The 20728-nt window shown below is 39.2% G+C and overlaps 1 protein-coding gene across 1 annotated transcript in view; it reads right to left on the reverse strand.

The window, feature by feature from the left end:
- The window catches only part of NRG1 (neuregulin 1), a 951241-nt gene that overhangs the window by 876424 nt on the left and 54089 nt on the right, over positions 1–20728 (reverse strand). The gene's annotated exons all lie outside the window — the stretch shown is intronic.

Raw genomic sequence — 20728 nt, forward strand, 5'->3', positions numbered from 1 at the left:
TTACGCAATGTTTCAATGCACATTTTACACTTTTCCTGGATTTCATGGTTGTTTTCCAAATCTTTCCCCTTAAAAAGATAATAAAAATATTGTATATTTTCATCTAAACTTTATAACTTTATCACGTACATTTTTAATCCATCTATATTTTGTACCTGTTTTAAAATAGGAATGCAACTTTATTTCTGGACAAATTGATAGAAAATTGCCTCAAGCCTGATTGTTAACCAATCTACCTTTCCCACTGATTTGAAACACCAGATTTATTAAACAACAAACTCAAGTGCATGTATGTGTGTCTGCTTATATGTGTATGCTTATATCTGTACAAGTGTGTGTGTGTGTGTGTGACTGAAGAGTGAATGGTCCTGTCACACTTTCCATCTCTGTATGTCATCAGGGTCCCCAGCTCATCAAACCACAAAGGCTTATGGGTCCAAACCTGTGGACAACACAGAAGTGACGTGCTCCAGGTACCTGCCAGGGAGTGGAGGGAACATGAGCTTGATTTCACTGCCTCTTCAATGACTGTCAGTCTTAAAGAAATGATAATTATTGATATTTGCTGAAGTCTATGGAGCTCTCCATTCCTGGACGATCTGAAATTCAGTTTGGGATTAATCAAACCACAGGAATGTGGTTCCTGGACTGATTGCTTTTCTTCTTCCTAATAAAACTTGTTTTCACTGTATTGCTCTCAGCGTCTGAAATCATCTGACTTCTCAAAAGAGATTAAAAGATCCAGCTCTCTGACCTTATGATACACTCTATGCTACAGGGTTTGTCTCTGAGGACAAAAAGAGAAAACTGTCTCTGGTCACTTGGGGAAGAGCTGGGCTCCCCCAAAGTAACTGGTTTGATTTTACTTTAAACATGGTGAACACTGAAGTAGCTGGGTTTTTCTTAGAATTAAATACAAAAATACTTAGGCAAATCTGTGGCCCTCATTTGGAAAATGAACAGAGCCTCAAACATTTTTTGTACTAACTTCAAAGCAACCTCTTTCTTCATTTTCAAAACCTTCCTTTCTGTTTGTCCTGATTTCCATATTTACGTTTTCTTCTTCAATGGTATGAATTCTGATGGAGTGTCTTAAATATATTTCAGGAAAAATGGGACATAAATAAATACAAAAAAACTCTCTAGGAAAAAACATTTTCCTAATGTTTTACCTCACTGGTAAGGAGGAGTATTGGAGAAGACCAACTTCTCCAAACCTGTCTATGCTGGAGATCAGCAAAAGCCTGATTATGTTCAGTGGCACATTTAGAGAGAAGACTCGACTCTAGGAATCTTACAAAATTACCAATCATTTTCCAACGGTAAATTTTTAGAGTGCTATTTTCCCCAATATCATCATGTTCTTCTATTTCCAAATTACACTCTCATTTGTAAGTATTTGCCAAAGCAAAACCTACATGGGAATGTGTATAATACATGTCACTTCCTAAAGATTAAAAAAAATAATACACTTATTTTTAATATGACCTTTAGCAAAGTAGCATAAAGTGGAAGAACTTCCCTTGTTTGTTTTAAAATTGTAAATTCCCAACTTCTACCCCAGTATTTACTTATGTCAATCCCGTTGTTTCTGACCTTTACCTGAAATAGACAGCTGAGAGCAAACTGTTCAGCATCATTTGTCACATGGACATGTGTGCATAAATAAGTGTACACACAATATTAAACCTTTACCACTGTACCAGTGTTTCTCTTTGAAATGAAAACTCTGTGACCTCAAAACTAAAAGCCCAAGACCAGGTAAATCCTAAAGCCTTGTCTAAGTCAATGAGTCTCTATGGACTTTGGAGGTCAAGCAAGGCATCAACCTTTCTCCTATTTCTCTCTTGCTCACCAAAACATTCCAGTATATGTTCTGAGACCTTGGAAGATTCTAACAGGCTTTTAACTAACCCATCATTTTGTGACTCTAGGGTGTCATGCCATAAGGATCATAAAAACCAATCGATAGACTTTGTGAATAATTAGTAGAGCACAGTACATTGACATTTACCTCTCGCCGTTTCGACATCTTGGGAAGCAATCCTAAAGTCCATGACTTGCAATCACTTGTTAATTTTTTCGAGGCATAAATTTGAACTGTATGAGCTATGCACTTAGCACACAGCAGTAGTCCCTTAACTAATAACATAACTTCCAACTTTCTCACATTGATGCATCTTTTGTTGGTTTTTGTTTTGTTCTGTTTTGTTTTGCTTGCTATCATGTTCATATAGTTCTGCAGGATATTTCTCTGAAAATTAATAATAATCATGAGAAAGTGAAAAGAAAGTGTTGTGATAAAAAATTGATATTTTTACACAGATAGTAGGAATACTATTTACTTTAATTATAGGCTCCTGAAGGGTCTTAAAGAGTAATAAATATCTTGGTTATGCTGTACTGCACTTTACAGAGGAACATATATGGTGTGATCAGAGTCATTCATTCTGAAGAACCAAAAGAAGGTACCAGGATCTGTCCATTGTATATGCCAAAGTTTTTCCTGTTTGGCACTTTATAGTGATGGTTTAGCTTTCAGTAAATCGTTTGATTGCAGAAGAGCAGAGTATTTGTTTTTTAAAGACTCTGGTTGCCTCATCACAGTGTGATGAAAAAATTAGGGGGCATGGAGACATCTGTGATGAAAAAGGAAATTCAATTGACTCTTAGATTTGGAAGCTGTAATCTACCAAATCGAAATAACTAACATGGAGAGAACATTTTTGTGAACGAATTCTTTGTAAAAATCTTGATACATGTGCACGCCCCCATATTTTAGCAATTATGTTTAATTGTTTTTTTTTACATGTCTGCCTCCAGCTGGATGGGAAGCTCTTTGAATGTATGGAGATGTCTCTGTCCCTGTTTATGTCTCAGTGACCTGACACACAGCAGGCATTCAGTACATGTAAGAAATAGATAAATGCTCCCTTGCCTGCCCTGCAGTCCAAACACCTGTTCCCAGTAACCCCTTAGGCAATCATTTTCCAATCATGAGAATCATCTGTTCTAGTGAAAGTCGAGGTGAGCTGTCTAGAAACACCTTTGGGACTGAAATGCTCAAACTTAGGGTACCAGGAATGTTGCCTACTGACAATGCATAGCTAGACCCTCTCTGGGAACTACCCTGTGCTGTAGAGAGCCGCTCCACTCAAGTTTTCAGACACACACACACACACACATACACACAAACCCCACCCTGCCCCCTTCCCCCGGGGCAGCCTGCATCCAGTGATTGGTCATTGCAAGGATACAAAGCCTTCCTTAGGATCAGGAAGCCCTTGTCTTGCAAGGGCTTTGAAGCCCAGCTTTTCCTCCTCTCCAAGCCTGCTTCTCTCCCCAGCTGTCATGACTCCCCAGAGCGCTACCCAATAAACCTCCTACATTGTATCTGCCTCAAACCCTCTTCCACAGAACTTAACCTGAGACAACAGTGGAGCTTTATAAAACAGATTTCTAGACCTCATTCCCAATCTACTAAAATAAAAAATGTTTAAAGCACATGAATTTTTTTTAGTTTTAAAATATATATGCCAAAAGTTGGATTTAAAAGTTTTTATTTCCATAAACATGGCAGTCAGTCCTCTGCTTCCTGTGAACTTCTAGACGTCAAGACAAGTTGCTACCTGACCTTTAAAAAAAATCTGTATCTGGTAGCCTAACACTTCTCAGCTAATGGCTTCTTTTAATATCTCTCATCTAAATTGGGAACTTAAAAGCTTATTCTTGCATTTTCTTAGGCCTATATCTATTAATAGGTGGTCATAAAGCTGTACCTCTAATTTGTACCAACCTGACCCCCTTTAAGGCAAAAACCTTCATTAGAACCATTAGAAAAGGAATTTGGACTAGACATAGAAAATGCTATATGTCTACAATGCAGGGGGTGGCGACTGCACCAAAGTTTTGAATACGTAGTAATACCCAAACCCTGTTTAAGACCTTGCCATTATTACCTTTCCAATAAAGGCAATAAAATAGGTATGATCATCCACATTTCAATTCTGTGATGCGCCTTAGAAGTCTGTTCCTCTCTTAAGTAAAACCTGCGGTGCCCACACTTACTTACTGCCTATGTGGTAAGACATTTTACAGAGCTCTCCATGATGAAAGTCTCTTCATTCCAATTGTAATAACTATATAAAACACAAGCCCAAGGGAAAACATTTTACATATGCCAAAATCCTTTTTAAAAAAAGCCTATTGGGCCAACAGTTGCAAAAAATAAACCTAAAATGGGCATATTGTTATTATTTGGCTGCTTTGATTTCAATGAGCTTTCCTTTCTCAGTCCCTATCTATCATAGGAAGAGGTTGGCACTTGAACACAACTAGCAAAAAGAAGAAGAGAAATGAGACTTGGAATCTGCATGCCAAGGTTCAGTCAGCTGTGCCTGGAAAAGTGCTGAGACCTCAAAACATTAAGAAATCTGTGTTTCAACAGAAATGCTGACACCACTTATTCGTATCAATTCAACTCCATGAATTGTGTGTGTGGTGTACTACTTTTATTCCTTAAGATGTTCTGTCCAACTCCAAGGCAAGAAAAACACGCAGAAAATTGCTTCTCCTGCTCTGAGTCTCCTCATACATTAGCCAGGGACACAGGCAAAGACATGTTCTCAGGATCATGGGAAAGAGAGGAGTCAATCATCCAAAGGGCTCAGCAAATGCGATCGCCCACCCCCACCCCCACACCACAGTCCCCCCATATGTGGAACCCTTGTATCATTGGGCAATCACCTGGGAGAACAGGGTGAACTACAGACCTCAGACCAAACCGACATATTTTTATGCACCCTGCAATTAAGGAGGATTTTAACGTCTTTACATGGTAAAGAAAGAATAATATTTCATCATACATGAATGTTATATGAAATTCCATTTCTGAGCCCAAAAATAAAGTTTTGCTGGCATTCAGCCACTTTCATTGGCTTATGTACAGTCTAGGGCTGCCTTCACACTACAATGAGCAGTGGTAACAGAGACCTCCGTCCGCAAAGCGTTAACGTGGTACCTTCTGACCCTTTACAAAAAACAGTTTGCCAACCTCTGATCTAGGGACCACAGTCTTTGAGGCTGTTTGATTTGTGTCAAACTTAATCAAGTGAAGTGGAGGTATCATGCCTGTTGTTGAATCAAAAAAAATGTGGTGGGGGATGACTTTTCCAAGGTCATAAGGCTAGCATGAAGGAGAGTTACTCATGGTCCTTCGTGTAGTGAAAAAGTTCTCTTCCACATCATCAAAAAGTTCCTCTACAAATAAGTGATGTAACACTTTGGTAATGCTAATTAGTATTTGGCTTGTAAAAATGTTATCATCCTTTCATGTTGCAATAGCATAATCAAAAGTAATTTGCATAAAACTTGGAACTTAATAGTATTTTGTGTGGTGAAGGGCCAAGGATAAAACTCTCAGAAAGCATATTCTTGCCCTGGCTGGTGTAGCTTAGTGGATTGAGCACCGGCCTGTGAAGCAAAGGGTCGCCGGTTCGATTCCCAGTCAGAGCACATGCCTGGGTTGCAGGCCAGGTCCCCTGTAGGAAACAGATGAGAGGCAACCACACATTGATGTTTCTCTCCCTCTCTTTCTCCTTCCCTTCCCCTCTCTTTAAAAATAAATAAAATCTTTTTTAAAAAAGAAAGCATATTCTGCCTGAAAATATTAACCAACAAACTTGTCACTCAAAGAACAAATAGAAATTTCTCCCTTCGGCTCCTCACACAACCCAGTGCAGTGGAGAATCCTGAACGTGCCATCTTTCTCTTGGACTCCTTCATATTTCTCATGCAGATACAGCAGATCTTTCTGACAAGGTCAAACCCTTCTGAAATTGAGTTACTAAAGCAATTTTGTACATTCTCTCTAAACATGCCATTGGCCTTGGCCCGAAGATACTGTTCAATCAGAAAAAAAAAAAAAACAGAGTTTAATCTGTTCCACTGTTTTCTCACTACATTTTACACTTGAGTAGCTACAGAATATATATATATATATATATATATATATCTTAACCTTTATACCTTTTCTCTAATATATACAGAGAGAAGATATATAACGATTATCAATTCACTTATTAAATGTAGACAAAGTTTTATTAAGAAAAATGGCCAAGCAAATACTGAACTAAAATTCCAGAAGAATAACATCTAGCCCATGTCTGACCAGAAGTTATGTGACTTTAGAAAATTCCTGGAACCTCCCCACTAAGTCTGGTACCTCACCTATATAGCAAGAGAGACTACACAAACTCTATGGGTCATTCTTGTACAAAATCCTCTCTGCTTCTAAACACTTGTCAAATGCTCATATAATCCAAGGCTCAGTTAACTTATCTCCAAATTAGAGATAAGACCTATAACAGAGGTAATTAATTAAATTGCAAAAATGCACTTAAAGAACATAGCACATAGCGTTCCAAAGATGGTGATAATAGCGTACTTTGTATTTGTAGATCGTTTTCAGCATAATAAGCAGTTAGAGAAGAGGCTAGGAAGTATGGGCAACCACACACAAAGTGAAAAAGGTGCATCTTCTTTTTTAAGGTTAGTGAAATCCCTGACAGACTTTCTCAGGGAAGACAGGACCCTTCTCGCCCTGCTCACACAAGGCACAAGTGATCCAAACCTTTGCCAGGCACCCCTACTCTACACTCTCCCTTGGTGGGCACAGACCAACAGGGTGGGCTGTGGTCCTTCCACATGGAAAATAATGACAAACACACCTAGAGCTACAACCACTTTTCTTTCTTTTTTTTTGGGGGGGGAGTCTTTTTTAAGATTTCATTTATTTATTTATCTAGAGAGAGGGGAAGGGAAGGAAAAAGAGAGACAGACATCAATGTGTGGTTGCCTCTTGCATGCCCCCAACTGGGGACCTGGACTGCAACCCAGGCACGTGCCCTGACTGGGAGTTGAACCAGCAACTCTTTGGTTCGCAGCCAGTGCTCAATCCATTGAGCCATACCAGCCAGGCTACAACCACTTTTCATAGGGAAAGATCCCAGCAAGAAATCTCACTGGAAAACTTAGAATATAAAATACCCTCTTTCTATTGCATCTTATTTTATAACCCAAGATATTTTTTTACCCTTACCCAAGAACATTTTTTCATTACTTTTAGAGAGAGAGGATGGGGCAGAGGAAAGAAAAAGAAACATCAATGAGAGAAATAGTAATCAGCTGATTTCTTGCATGTGTCCCGTTTTGGGATCAAACCCGCAATCTGTATATAAGCCCTAACTGGAAATAAAACCCACGACTTTATGGTCTACCACATGCCATGCCAACTACATGAGCCACACTGGCCAGGGCAATTTAAGATATTTTGAAGCAGTTTCAATAAAACAAGCTCTGCCTCAAGACCAAAATGTATAATCTCAAAATTGAAGATTATTTTGTAATTTAAAAAGGTCATTAATCTATGATTTCTCAATTATTGTAATTATCTTTACCTTTCAATAGTTTTCTTTAAAAATCATAACTATTGAATTTTTTTCAACACTATGACTTCATACATTACAATCACAAAGGAGTTTATATTTAAACGGATTGATCACACCCCAGAGAAGGCTTAACACCATCACATTAACCTTTAAAATGTTGATATTTCTTAACCTATAATAAAAAGAAGAAATAGGGATAAATAGCAGAAGCACCTGATTTTGAGCAAGCGCTCTTTGGTTCTCATCTCTTTCCACAAGATCATACAGTTTATGGGTTAAATCTTTTACTCTGTGTGTCTGATTATTTTTCTGAATGTAGGGTCAACAATATGATCTTGGTAATGTTCTAAGATTCAATATTTAAGACTACAATTGCTTAAATATGATGCTCTCATAAAGATTTAAATACAAATATAATTCAACGTGACCTAGGTTTGATTAAAAGTAAATGGAATTATACAGAGCACTTAAGAACACTTAAAATATTTCTTAGGTTCCTTTATCCATTTATTCCTAACAGGCATTTGCAAATACTACTACAACAGACCCTGGAGACTCAATGCCCACTATCAAGGGACAGTGAACCAATATTAATAGAGGATGATACGTGCTGAGAACATGACGTGACCATGTCTACGGGAGTAAAGATGAGAGTAATTCAAACTGGATTATAGGAAGCTGACAGTGATGCCCAGTGTGGTAGAGCCAGAAAAGAATTCATTAGGTGAAGTTGAAGGAGGTAAGGAGAGACTTCAAGGTAAAATAAATGCACGTGGAAAAGCACAGGGTATACACTATAGAGGAGGCGAAAACTATTTAGCCATGGTCTGAGTACGCAGTATTTTGGGAAAGCGGCCAGAGATGAAAATGCCAGGTCATGAAGAGCCATGTGCACCATGCTAATGAGCTTGAACTTCAGTCTGAAAGCTCTGGGATTTTAAGCAGGAGAATGACTAATCAGTTTTGACATTAAGAAAACTGTAAACAAAGGTTGGAAAAGATATAGGGGTGAGTGGAGGGGCACAGACTAGAAGACAACACACAGTAATGCAGGTGGTAAACTATGAGCTGATGGAACAGAAAGCCTGGGAAGAGGGATGGTGATGCAATAAGAAACATTTAGTAACATTTGTTGCTTTAGATGAATAGAGAGTGAGTGTAAATATAGAACAACTCCTAGATGTACAACTTGGACAACTTCACAGACTGTGGTACTATTCACTATAAGGGAGAAGGTAGGAGATACACCATTGATCAGATTTTTATTTTTGACATTTGCTTATTACATAGAAAGAATCTCACTTCTCAGAAAGGTTTATTTTTAATTAACTTTCAAAAATTCTGAAGAGCAAGACTACTAGACAATAAACACAGAAAAGACAGGGAGAGAGGGAATTGAGACAAATTTTCACATATGCCCAAGCAGAATGAACAGCACCCAGGGTTTTGGGGAAAAAAAGGGGGGATTCAATTCTTGAGTTTCAATGTCCGAAACAGAATGGATAGGAGTGAAGCAAGGTTTAATACAGTTCCTGGAAGAAACTATAATTTGTCAGAGGGAGCAGGTCAAAGGAACAGGATGATTTGATAAGTGGTGGAATTCTCACACAAGGAAATACTTCAAAAGGTTAAAGAGACCAAAAGTAACAATTAAAAATATTTTATAGAAATTACCAAGATCTGACTAAAGTGTCTATATTAGGGGGAAGGCAGACAGCTTAGAAAATATGCCTATATTTAGACCTAAGTCCTAAAAGCTAGCAAAATGAAAGATGTTAACATGGCTTTACTTTGTCAAAAGCAGCAGCAAATGTTCACACACAGCATTACAGTATCCTATGAGAATAAGAGCTTCGATTAATGCTTTTGGTATAATAAACATATTTGCAATTATGAGACACTTTTGTTCCCATGTAAATATGCATGATCAAAGCCAGAATCCACTTTTCAAGAAAAAATTGGCAAAGTTTCTGAAACAGAAGCCCCACTTACACCAAATCTGGTACTGTTGGGTGCCAGACGTCCCCGGCAGGCACAGACGGTGAAGCTCCTATTGCTTGCTTCACAGATTGCTGTCTGGTTGCAATTTCTAGTCATATGTGATTTGGCAGAGCAGAGAAAACCCCCTGGCTTTCTTCTATCAGTTCTGCATCCAAAGCTCCATCCATCAAAATAAACATAATGGCCCGCAAGGATTAGCCCCAGGTTTTGCCTCCCCTTAGCCACGAAGCATTCCTTTACCCCTATGCAAAGGGAAAGCAATCAGTTAACTTAGAAATTGTTGAACATGCATAGACTAAATAAGGATGATGAGAAAAAGAAGCATCCTCGGCTGTCATCCCTGCACTTACCCTCCAGGAGCTCTGCCTCTCCCCTGCTTCCTTGATCTCCACTTCCCCTTCATGTTTTGAATTAGGGCTGAGATCATTTTCACAGCATTGTCTTTCTTTTCCAAAACAAGAAATGGTATAAAGGAGGTCATCAATGAATCATTTTGTGTATCCACTCAAACATTTATAATATGTGCTTAGTATTTGTGTCATTAGCAATAGAAAAATACTCAAGGTGTGTTCTAAAGTTTGTAGGCGCATCTATGGAAAGAGTTATATATCTTTAAAATGCAATTTGATAGGTGCTAGAACAGAAATAGGAAAAAGGTGTTAAAAATCCAGAAGAAACTGGAAATGTACTTTATTTCATTTATATATATGCATGTATATATTTATATACAATATATACATATGTATGCTAGATATTTGTATATATGATCCAGCACAAATGTCCCTTTTATTACAAAATCATAAGCATGTAATTCTATAACATAATATCACACTCAAGCACACCATATGATATTTTAGGTGAAATGTTCAAATTAAGACTATAAATTATTACGCCCACATTATCCTAACAACCACATCCAAGTAGGCATTACTTCTACTGGAATATCCATCTATGTATTTTAAAAAGCCCTTTTTTCCATCACACGCCCCACACCAAACAAGACCATCTCAGATGGCCTTTCTGCATGCACTGTCTACTCTCCCCAGGACTGAACAAAAGCCAAGTCTGTTCTAAGAGCTTCTTCTACTAAATCATGCTAAAAATCAGGACCTAACATAAACATCATTAATTTAAAAATCATAAACTCAGGGCTGAAATACACACACACACACACACACAAAATACATGGTAGTCTGCAGATAAATATCCACTTCTTTTTAACCTGACACATACCATGCAGGACTGTGGCTCATCTTCCAGTGTTCATGGCCTGGAAGAAGGTGTGCGCCCTCTTCTATAACACTTACACTTAAACCTCAATTACCTGTGAAAGTGGGGAGGGAAATAATGAAAGCACTACAAACAGGACCTGCCTCAAGAATAACTGTGGCACTTTCAAAATCCACGTTTAGGAGTTATACTAGGATTAACCAAAAACACACCCTTTCTCTCATCCCTAACTTAAGGATTTATTTCATTTCCACAGTCTTTGGGGTTTATGTAGCTACTACATGATAAAAGAAAACAAACAGAAACACAATTTCAGACATGAAGTGTAGAAGGAGCAATTACTTTCTATACCTCATTTAATTTTCTGAGTATTTCTCTCCTCACTTAAAATGATTCTTCACAGCAAATGGCTGTAAGATTAAAGAAGGTAATCGATCTTGTTTTAAGACACTGGAGACATTTTTATTCCTCTTACAGACAGGAAAGGACCTAACACGTTAACCAAATGATGATATTAAAAGAAAATATATCTAAAACTATCCAAAGGACAGGTCACAGTAGATAAATACATCTGACCAAGTTGTAGCTTTAGAAGGAAACACAGATGAGCAAGAACAACAGTGTCCACCTACCAGACGATCAGGGTTCATAAATCACAGCCAGGTGATCCATCAGTGTGATAAAGGTTTTAGGCAAATCTCATTTACATATATATTTATTTCTTAGGACAACTATGCCTTCAGCAAAGGCATTAGCTAACACTGATAGGAATATCCAAATAACACACACACACACAGAATTTTCCCCTAACAACTAGTTTTCTAGAGTTTTGTGAACTTACTATTGGACATAGGGACCTACAATGAACAAATACTCTCAATCTCCCTCTCTGTACCCCCCCTTCTACACTCTCCTCCTCCTTATTCACACACACATAAAATATCTCATTGCAAAAGTATGAAGTCAAGTCTGTCCAGAAAAAGTCCAGCCTTTGTTAATATAACGAGAATGGTTTGTGCAACATTGATGTAACCTGGCAGCCAAGGAGAGTGGACTGGAATATGCATGTGTGAACAATAACAACTTCACTGTACCTAGTCAGTGAGGGCCATAAATGCCATTGACTGAGCATGTGCACTGTGTGGCTGTTACATTCCAAATGACTCAGCCAGTAGAACAAAGAACCTCAAATTTTGTGTGAAGCTTGAACATTCCTCCATGGAAACTACTCAGATGATTCAGAAGGCCATAGCTACGGTCAGCTGGTGATTGGCAGCTTCATCACAACAACGCACCCACTCATGTATCATCACAACTCTTGCATAGTTTTTTGGTGAAACATCAAATCACCTAGGTGAATTAGCCAGATTAGCACCCTGAGACTTCTGGCTTTTCCCAAAATTAAAATCACCTTTGAAAGAAGAGATTTCAGACCATTGATGAGATTCAGGAAAATATGATGGGGTAGCTGATGGTGACTGGAAGAACTGTGTGAGCTCCCAAGGTACCTACCCTGTAGGGGACTGAGGCATCATTGTCCTGTGTACGATGTTTCTTGTACCTTGTATCTTCTTCAATAAATGTCTCTATTTCTCATATTACATGGCTGGATACCTTCTGGACAGACCTCATATTTTTCCTTGTTAGTGTTTCTTTTGCTATTTCTCATTGATTCTTCTTCTTGATCTAATCATTCCAGAGTATTCTGAATGTACATCACCCAATGAGAAAAGCTTCAATCCTTAAATTTTTTTGCTCTCTGAAATTTTTATTGACCTCCTGTTCCCCAAGGAGTGCTCCACTTCTGCTGCCTTTAAAGCCTCAGAATTTTGGTGGAGGTCTTTTGGATGGAGTGTACGGAGTGGCTGTTGCCAAGTGTGGCACCAAGATTAAAGTCCTTCCCTTCTTCCAGTAGGTGGCAGTAGGTGACAATCTCAGCCTCCAGCTTGACCTTGATGTTCAGCAGGGTCTGGTACTCCTGGGCCTAGCCCTGCCCCTGCCCCTCTGCCAGGGTCTGGGCCAGCTCTGTCTCCAGGTGCAGCAGATCCCGTTGAGCTGTTCTCTCTGCCTGGCACAGCACGTCTCCACCTCCCTCAGGCTGTGCTCCAAGCTGGCCTGCAGGGTTCTCATGGGTCCAGGTCGATTCCCAAGGACAAGACCGTACATCTTAGCTCTGTGAGTGTCATCTCAGCAGTATGTGAGGTGACCACTCTGGTGCTCTCTTCAGTCTGCTAGGACCAGTACTTGTCTAGCTCCTCTTGGCTCTTCCCAGCCAGCTTGTCATTCTGGGCCCAGATGTCTGCTATACTGTTTGTTGCCAAGGTCCTGAGAGTTGGGGGCATCCAAATCCATGGTCAATCCAGAGTTGGCAGTCTGGTTTCATAGACCATTTACTGCCTCCTCATGGTTCCTCTTCATGAAGAGCAGTTCCTCCTTGTGAGCCTCAATCTCTGTCTCCAGCTGCAGCCTGGAGATATTGGTGACGTCAGTGACCTTTCAGAGTTCACTGATGTCACTCTCCAAAGACTGGCACACAGCCAGCTCTGTCTCATACTTGACCTGAAGTCATCAGCAGCAAGATGGACATTGTCAATCTGCAGAATAACGTGGGCATTGCCTACAGAATTTTCATAGATCTAGGCCCTTGGGTTCTCGGTGGTTTTGGAATAATGCCCCCAGTCTCTGACCAGGGTCCCCTCTTCTTCACGTGTTCCTGAATTTTCCTCTCCAGTCCCCAATTGCCAGCCTCCAGGCTCCTCACCCTCTCCAGGTAGGAGGCCAGGTGGTCATTCAGGCATTGCCTAGTCTCCTTCTCACTCTGGGTACCCCCTATGCCTGGCAGACTTTTGGGTAACCCTGCAACCAGGCCCCCCAATCCCAAGCTACCTCATACACTGGTAAAGTGGGACTTTGGAGCCTGAACCCCTGGCACCTACATAGACACTAGCCATGCTGCTGGCCGGCTGGACCCCATGGTGCCATCGTCCAGGGTCCAGTAGTTTGTGGAGAAGCTGGAGTGGGTGCTCTTCACGGAAAAAGGTAGAAGCCAAGATTCAAGTTCAAGCAGCCAGTTCTTGGAATTTTATGGCCTTCTACATAAAGGATTCCAAGAGCGTATTTTTTAAGTTTCTTTCACCACTGGCATTATTTATGAATTCCAAAAGAGAAATACAATCAAACAAATGTGTACAAGGACTTTATCACAGAAAAAGGAGAGTTGGGGATGGTGCAGAAATCCCACTGCAAACATTCTGGGTTTACTTGGGAGAGCTCAACATTTGTGGGAGTGACTGTGTTCTGCTGTAAAGCAGGAAGCGGCTTAGGCCTTTAACTGCTCTCAGTGACTGGGAGTGCATTAAAGGATTAGTATGAGCAGCACGCATGACATGAATGAAACCACATTCCATGCACCATGCACAGCCACCTCATCTGGTAGTACACATTAACTGAAGCATATGCTAAGGAAAAGACAGAATACAGAATTCTCATTCATAATGTGTGCATGTTCTTTCCAAACTAAATGCTAAAAGAAAGTAAATGCAAACACAACCTCAGATAAGAAATGCAGAACTAGCAGTTATCTTCTATAACCAGTTTAATTTTATGAGTATTTCACTCCTCACAACAAAAAAAAAGATGATTCTTGGCAGCAAATATCCATTTGATTAAAGAATGTAAACAATCTTGTTTTTTAAGGCCCTGGAGAATTTTTTTTATTTCTCTGATAGGAAAAAATCTAGCATGCTAACCAAACTAGAATATAAAAAGAAGCCTAAATGTGTACACACACACACGCGCGCGCGCGCGACTCAAAAAGAAGCATTAATCACAGTAACCACAGCAATCTGTCTCCAAAGAGGTAATTCCCGAATACAGTTTTTCAACAATTTAGGGTATTCCAAGGTATCTCAAGGATTGCTATAAAAATATCATCATCAACAACAATAACAACAAAAATGTCACAAAATTTTTATTATGTTGTGTATGCAGCACTTTGTGGGGGGACATTAAAATGACAAAAAGGTGCCTGGGCTGGTGTAGCTCAGTGGCTTGAGTGCCAGCTGCAAACCAAAAGGTCCGATTCCCCATCAAGTCTGGGTTGCAGGTGGGGCCCCAGCTGGGGGGTGTGAGAGGGCCACCCACAGGTCAGTGTTTGTCTCTCACACCAGTGTTTCTCTCCCTCCCTCTAAAAACAAGTAAGTAAAATGACAAAAAGGCATCATTAAAATCAATTGTTTTACACTTTCCAAACAATTTTAGGGAAAAAATATGAAGCTGTTGCTTCTTTGCAAATAGCACTGGATAACAGGGTTTGTTCTCGCGGCCGTGGACCACACCCAATGGACTCAAGGATGCTCTCACCGGGTGAGGCTGAGCAGGGATGTTGGAAGTGGGCAAACTGACCATCGGAGCCCCTCCTACAGGTCCTCCTAGGAACTTTTTCTTCCCTCCCAGGGCCCCGTGTTACCCCACCCTCTACTGAACAACTTAAATCTTTTTCAGTGGTTACTATTTCCAGAGTTTCTCAATTGCATCCCAATGGCTTATTATCAAGCTTTTTCTCCCCAAAACACAGTTCCTTCCCTAAAAGTAATTATGGTACCAGGTGGTTACATAATGATGTTTTAAAATCTTGACAGAAATAATTCAATTCATAACACAAAATTTAACAAAAACAATTGCACCATTAAGAATGAATTAAATAGAAGGCTATTATATGCCCTAATTATTTCCTTCATTCAATTGTAGTAAAATTGCTTCAGAAATTTATAGATGCTCATCATCACCCAAACCTCTCCTAGGAAGCTGCTCTGTGCTTGTACAAAGAGTAGGACAGTGGTCCACGTGACCACGTGACCTCTGAATTGAATAGCTAGGCTCTTTCTTAACCTCATCATGGATCATTAACTTACACTGATCAGATCGGTTTACTTTTTACTCCAGCCTAGGTCTGCCCACGCGTGCCTTGTCCACCGGCCCTCGCCTTGTCCACCGGCCCTCGCCTCGTCCCTCGCCTCGTTTCTGCATTTTATCGCCCTTAACACACACAGTAAAAACGTTGCTAAGTCAAGACTTTATCATGGCTCTACTCTTAAGCTTTATATTAAATGAGTCTTCCTACTTAATTCATTCTATCTGTCTGTCCATAAACACAGCAGGAATAATTTTGGGGTTTTGTCATAAGCAAAATATCACAGATAATAGGAAACCACAGAGACAAAATCATTCAAAAATGTATTTTTATTCCAAAAATTACAGTTTTGTAAGGATTTTTAACAACAGGTAGAGAAAAAACTCCACACAGCTACCCAGGTAACAATTATTTTTTTCATAGTGAACCAGCAGTGTCCTCTCTGATTCATTGTATTGGCCAGGAACTCCAGTATCTGCAGACATTTGTTTAGAAAAATTCAGTGAATGAATTGTTTCCATCAGAAAGTGACAGACACAAGGAAGAACTCAAGATTTCCCTAATTTGGGGGACTAGTGCTAGGCAAAGATTAGATGAGATAGATAGACAGACAGATCAATTCTATTTATACACAAAATGCTCTTTATTTCCTACCCATGGTGCATGAAATGCTTAGTCATAATGATGACAGACCAAGGGCTATTTTTTCACACAGAACTCCAAGTTCAAGCTTTGTATGGTTACACAACAACAAAACAGTCCATAAGTGAAAAGAGAAAAAGCCTACTGAAAAATGAGAAATAGATAACTTTCAGTAGCATTCAACGGCTGGGGGTCAGAGGGGAAAGACAGGAGTATGCTTGTTTGCCCCACTGTCCTGCTGATTTTATACACAATGATTCTGCACAGCTCATTTTGAACAACACGTGTGGCCATCAATCTTCTAAAATCCAAAATAAACAAAACGAATAAGTAAAATGTCAATTTTCATCTTTTAGTACAGACATCTTATCAGAAGAGAGAATATTTCACTTCCTGGATGTTATACCAAAGGAACAGGATAAAAAGAAACAAAATTAAACTCTGTTTTCAGCAAACTTGGAAGGATATAGTCTTCGCAAAATTGTGTAAGCCCCCAAAAGCAACTGCAATTGGGTAACAATCTCACATAGAAACAATTGTAAAGAAACAAAGAGAACAGTAATTTGGCCTGCCTGTGGTTGATTACCAGTGATACCAGCTAAAATATTTTCTATGCTTGCGTGGTACCCTGAAGCTTAAACTGCATTTACAGAGCAGTAAAACTTATTAACAGATAAGGAACACAAGATTTTTCTGCTATAGAACAGATTAAAATCACACCCAAAAATTTGTCATTAAGTTTATAAAATAAATGGAGCAAATGCCCTTAAAAAGAAAGACCATGAAGAAAAAAAACATGGGAAGTCAACAAAAACAACTCAGATATGGGCTGTCAGAACCCAAGAAAAAGTACGTGAAAGAATCTCAGAAATAAGGATAAAAAATAAAATTACCTTAGGGTAAACAAATCTATGAAAGACATAGGAACATAAGAGCTAAAACATTTATTTTCTTGTGATGAGAACTTTTAATATCTACTCTCTTATCAACTTCCAAATGCATAATACAGTATTTTTAGCTCTAGCCACTCACCTAGCTGTACATTATTGCATCCCTATTACTTACCCCCCTACCTCTGGGAATGACAATTTTTTCTCTGTAACTATGAGTTTGAGTTTTTACTGTGGGTATTTTTAAGACTCCACATACATGTGAGATCACACAGTATCTGTCTTTCTCTGCTTTTGTGGGGAGGGGAAGGAAAGTAAAGGGAACTGAGAATATTGGGACATAAGGAGGGTATCTGTTACTATATATTCACTTACTCTGTCACATTTTCCAAACATGTAAAAGTATTACCTATGCAAAAAACTCATGAATTTAGAGGTAAATTTTTCATTTTAATTTACTGCTCTTGTTCTAAGGAATTTGAAAGGATATAAGAAATTATCAATCTAATTTAGCCTCTGAGACATTCAAGAACTCAGTCATCAGACGTGAAACAAGCTATTGTACCTCTTTTGGCCATTGTTCCTTGGAGCTCATAGAAGCTGTTTTGTTTTGCTTTTGGTATTTGATTACCCCCTGTCTTAGGCAGAAATCACAGAAGTGGGAGTTTTCTTTCTGGAAGCACAGAGTATTAGTACACATACAATTGGCAAGTGGAAAAATGGGTGGTAAGTATTTTTACTGTCCACAAGGTAAGTCAAAATCCTATCTCCCTAATTATCACTCTTTGGTAAAGACTAATTGAGAAGAAAGCCAAGAAAACAAGTGCAGAATAGAGAGGAAAAATTCTCTCAGCAGAGAAACAGTGGGACTTGATAGCTTTTCAATGATTTTATTCATCAAAATAGATTCATCTGTCACAACATTAATTTTCTATAATTTACTTTCATAAAGCATGGAACACAGGCTTTCTCCATAAATTACTATTTTGCAACTTTCATCGTATCTCTTGTGCCACAGTGGCGAGACTGGGTAAGAAGTGCAGGGGCGGTTGAGGGTGGGGGGAGAAGATGGCAGATGGAAGAGCAAAAGGGAGACGTTTCCAGAGTTGAGACATCCTTTTGAAAACTGGCCAGGTAGCTCCGTTGGTTAGAGTATCATCTGGATACACCAAGGTTGTAGGTTTGATCCCCCATCAGGGCACATACAAGAAGTAACCAATGAATGCATAAATAAGTGAACAACAAACATTCTCTCTCTCTCTCTTCCCCCCTCCTTCCCTCCCTCTCTCTGCCTTCTCTCTCTCTAAAAGTCAATGGATAAAAAAAATTAAGTTAAAAAGACAGGAAAAAAAGAAAACCTCTCCCCTTCATGTAGCTGTGTGTTCTGTGAAATATGCATGGATTTTTTTTATTTTAAAATACCTAATACACAGCAGAGAGAAAGAAGGAGCTCCTACCCTTTGTGACAGTGTGGATGAAACTGGAGAGCCTTATGCTAAAAGAAATAAGCCAAGCAGTGAGAGACAAATGCCATACGATTGCACCTTTAACTGGAACATAATCAACAAAAGAAAAAAAGCAAACAAAACATAACCAGAGACACTGAAGTTAAGAACAATCTAACAACAGCCAGAGGGGAGGGGGGAGGGGACAGTGGGGAGAAGGGTTTTCAGGAACTACTATAAAGGACACATGGACAAAGCCAAGGGGGAGAGTGGAAGCAAGGGAGGGAGGGAGGTGGGCTTGGCTGGGGGTCAGGGAGCGGTGGGGAGAAAAGGCAGACAACTATAAATGAACAACAATAAAGTAACTTAAAAATATATAACAAATAAATAAATAAAATACTCAATGTGTCATCTTAAAACAATAAATCAGAAATATGTGTCTACTTAACAGTTGATCAGGGAAAAATAACAAAAATCTTATGTAACAGACGGAATCATGTTAATTTTTCTAACCAATCAAAAAGAGTCATGAATATTAATGAACTTTCAAGTTGGATGGGAACTTTGGTTACAAGTCTAAAAAATCACATTTGAGTAGGCTTCACTTGAAAATATCAATTTATCACACAGCTTATCCCACCCTTACCATCCAAAAACAGAAATGGTCCACTCATTTGGAGGTTAGTTAATAATATTCTGTACTATTCAGATAATAAATATGAATTCAGAAGTAAGCGAGTAGTAAACTTATCCAGGCAGACAAAATAGCATTACCAACTCATGCACTTTATTCACGAGCTAGTTCCTTAGACCTTATTCAAAGTCTGTTTGTTTTGTCTTAAGTTAAAAGTTTTTTGAAGTTTTACCAACCAACAACAAACTGAAAAATTACATTAGAAAGGAAAGTCCATCTATTTAGAGACAGATTCAGCAGTAAGGATAGATATAGCACTAGACAAAGTGTTTTTTAAAAGCATTAAAATAAGAATATGCAAAAAAACACAAAACAAGGAAAAACAGAACAGATCCACTTAATACACAGACAAATAGTCCTTAATACCTTATCCACCTAGTAGAAACCACTGTTACAACTTATTTTTAATGTGTATGATGCCACCCTAAACTATCTGGAAATAAATTGCATTTAGCACTTTCTCTTTAAGAAGCATGGTTAAATGAAACAAACTGGTTAAATTTAAAAGTCTTATTAGTTAAAATGTATACAACACAGAACTCCTAAGATAGTTTTCGGACAACAGTTTTCTGATGTGTCCACCTTTCTGTATGTGTACAGAAAGTTGCATTTGAAAATCCGACAGGATCTGTTTAGGAAAAAAGAGCAACTTAACCCAAGAAGCTACTTTGCATGAACCTAACATATGTTGGAAAAAAGAAATGTCCTTAGACTGGCTGAAGCAGAGGAGTGATAATTAGGAAGAGCTGCAGGTAAATTAAAGTCAGGTAAAAACACTGAGGTGAGTCCTGGCCTTCGGGGCTCAGTTGGTGGGAGCATCATACCACAGCCAGTGTCAAACTCATTTTCACTGGGGACCACCACATCAGCCTCGTGGTTGCCTTCAAAGGGCCGGATGTAACTTTAGGACTGTATAAATGTAACTTCTCCTTAACTAGGGGCAAGGAGATCGGCACTGCCGCCAGGTAGGAACAAGGTGGAGGGCCGGATTCAGCCCGCAGGCCTTGCGTTTGCCACCTGTGCTGTAAACCAAAATGTTGCGGGTTCGATCTCTGCTCCGGGCACAGACCTGGGTTATATACATTGTGACTTCAATCCATGTAGGAGCACATACGGGAGGCAACAAATCGATGTCTCTCTCTCACATCAATGTTCATCTCTCTCTTCCTCCCTTCCTTCTCCCACCCTTCCTCTCTTCCTCCATCTCTAATAGCAATGAAAAAATATTCTTGGTGAAGATTAAAGAAAAGAAACAGTAAACCAAGACCTGAATCCTAGAGTGCAAGCAGGAGTCAGAGAAAGTTTTAGGTAACGAATTATGTGGAACATGCACACACACAGTCAACTAATCTTTGACAAGGGTGCCGAGAACATACAATAGGGGAAAATAGTTGACTCAGTAACTGGGTTGGGAAACTGATGCACATGCAAAACAATGAAATGGGGCCTGTGTCCTAAACCATCTA

The sequence above is a fragment of the Artibeus jamaicensis genome, unplaced genomic scaffold (genome assembly GCF_021234435.1).
Source record: "Artibeus jamaicensis isolate MK-2021 breed Jamaican fruit bat unplaced genomic scaffold, CSHL_Jam_final scaffold_833, whole genome shotgun sequence".
Lineage (NCBI taxonomy): Eukaryota > Metazoa > Chordata > Mammalia > Chiroptera > Phyllostomidae > Artibeus > Artibeus jamaicensis.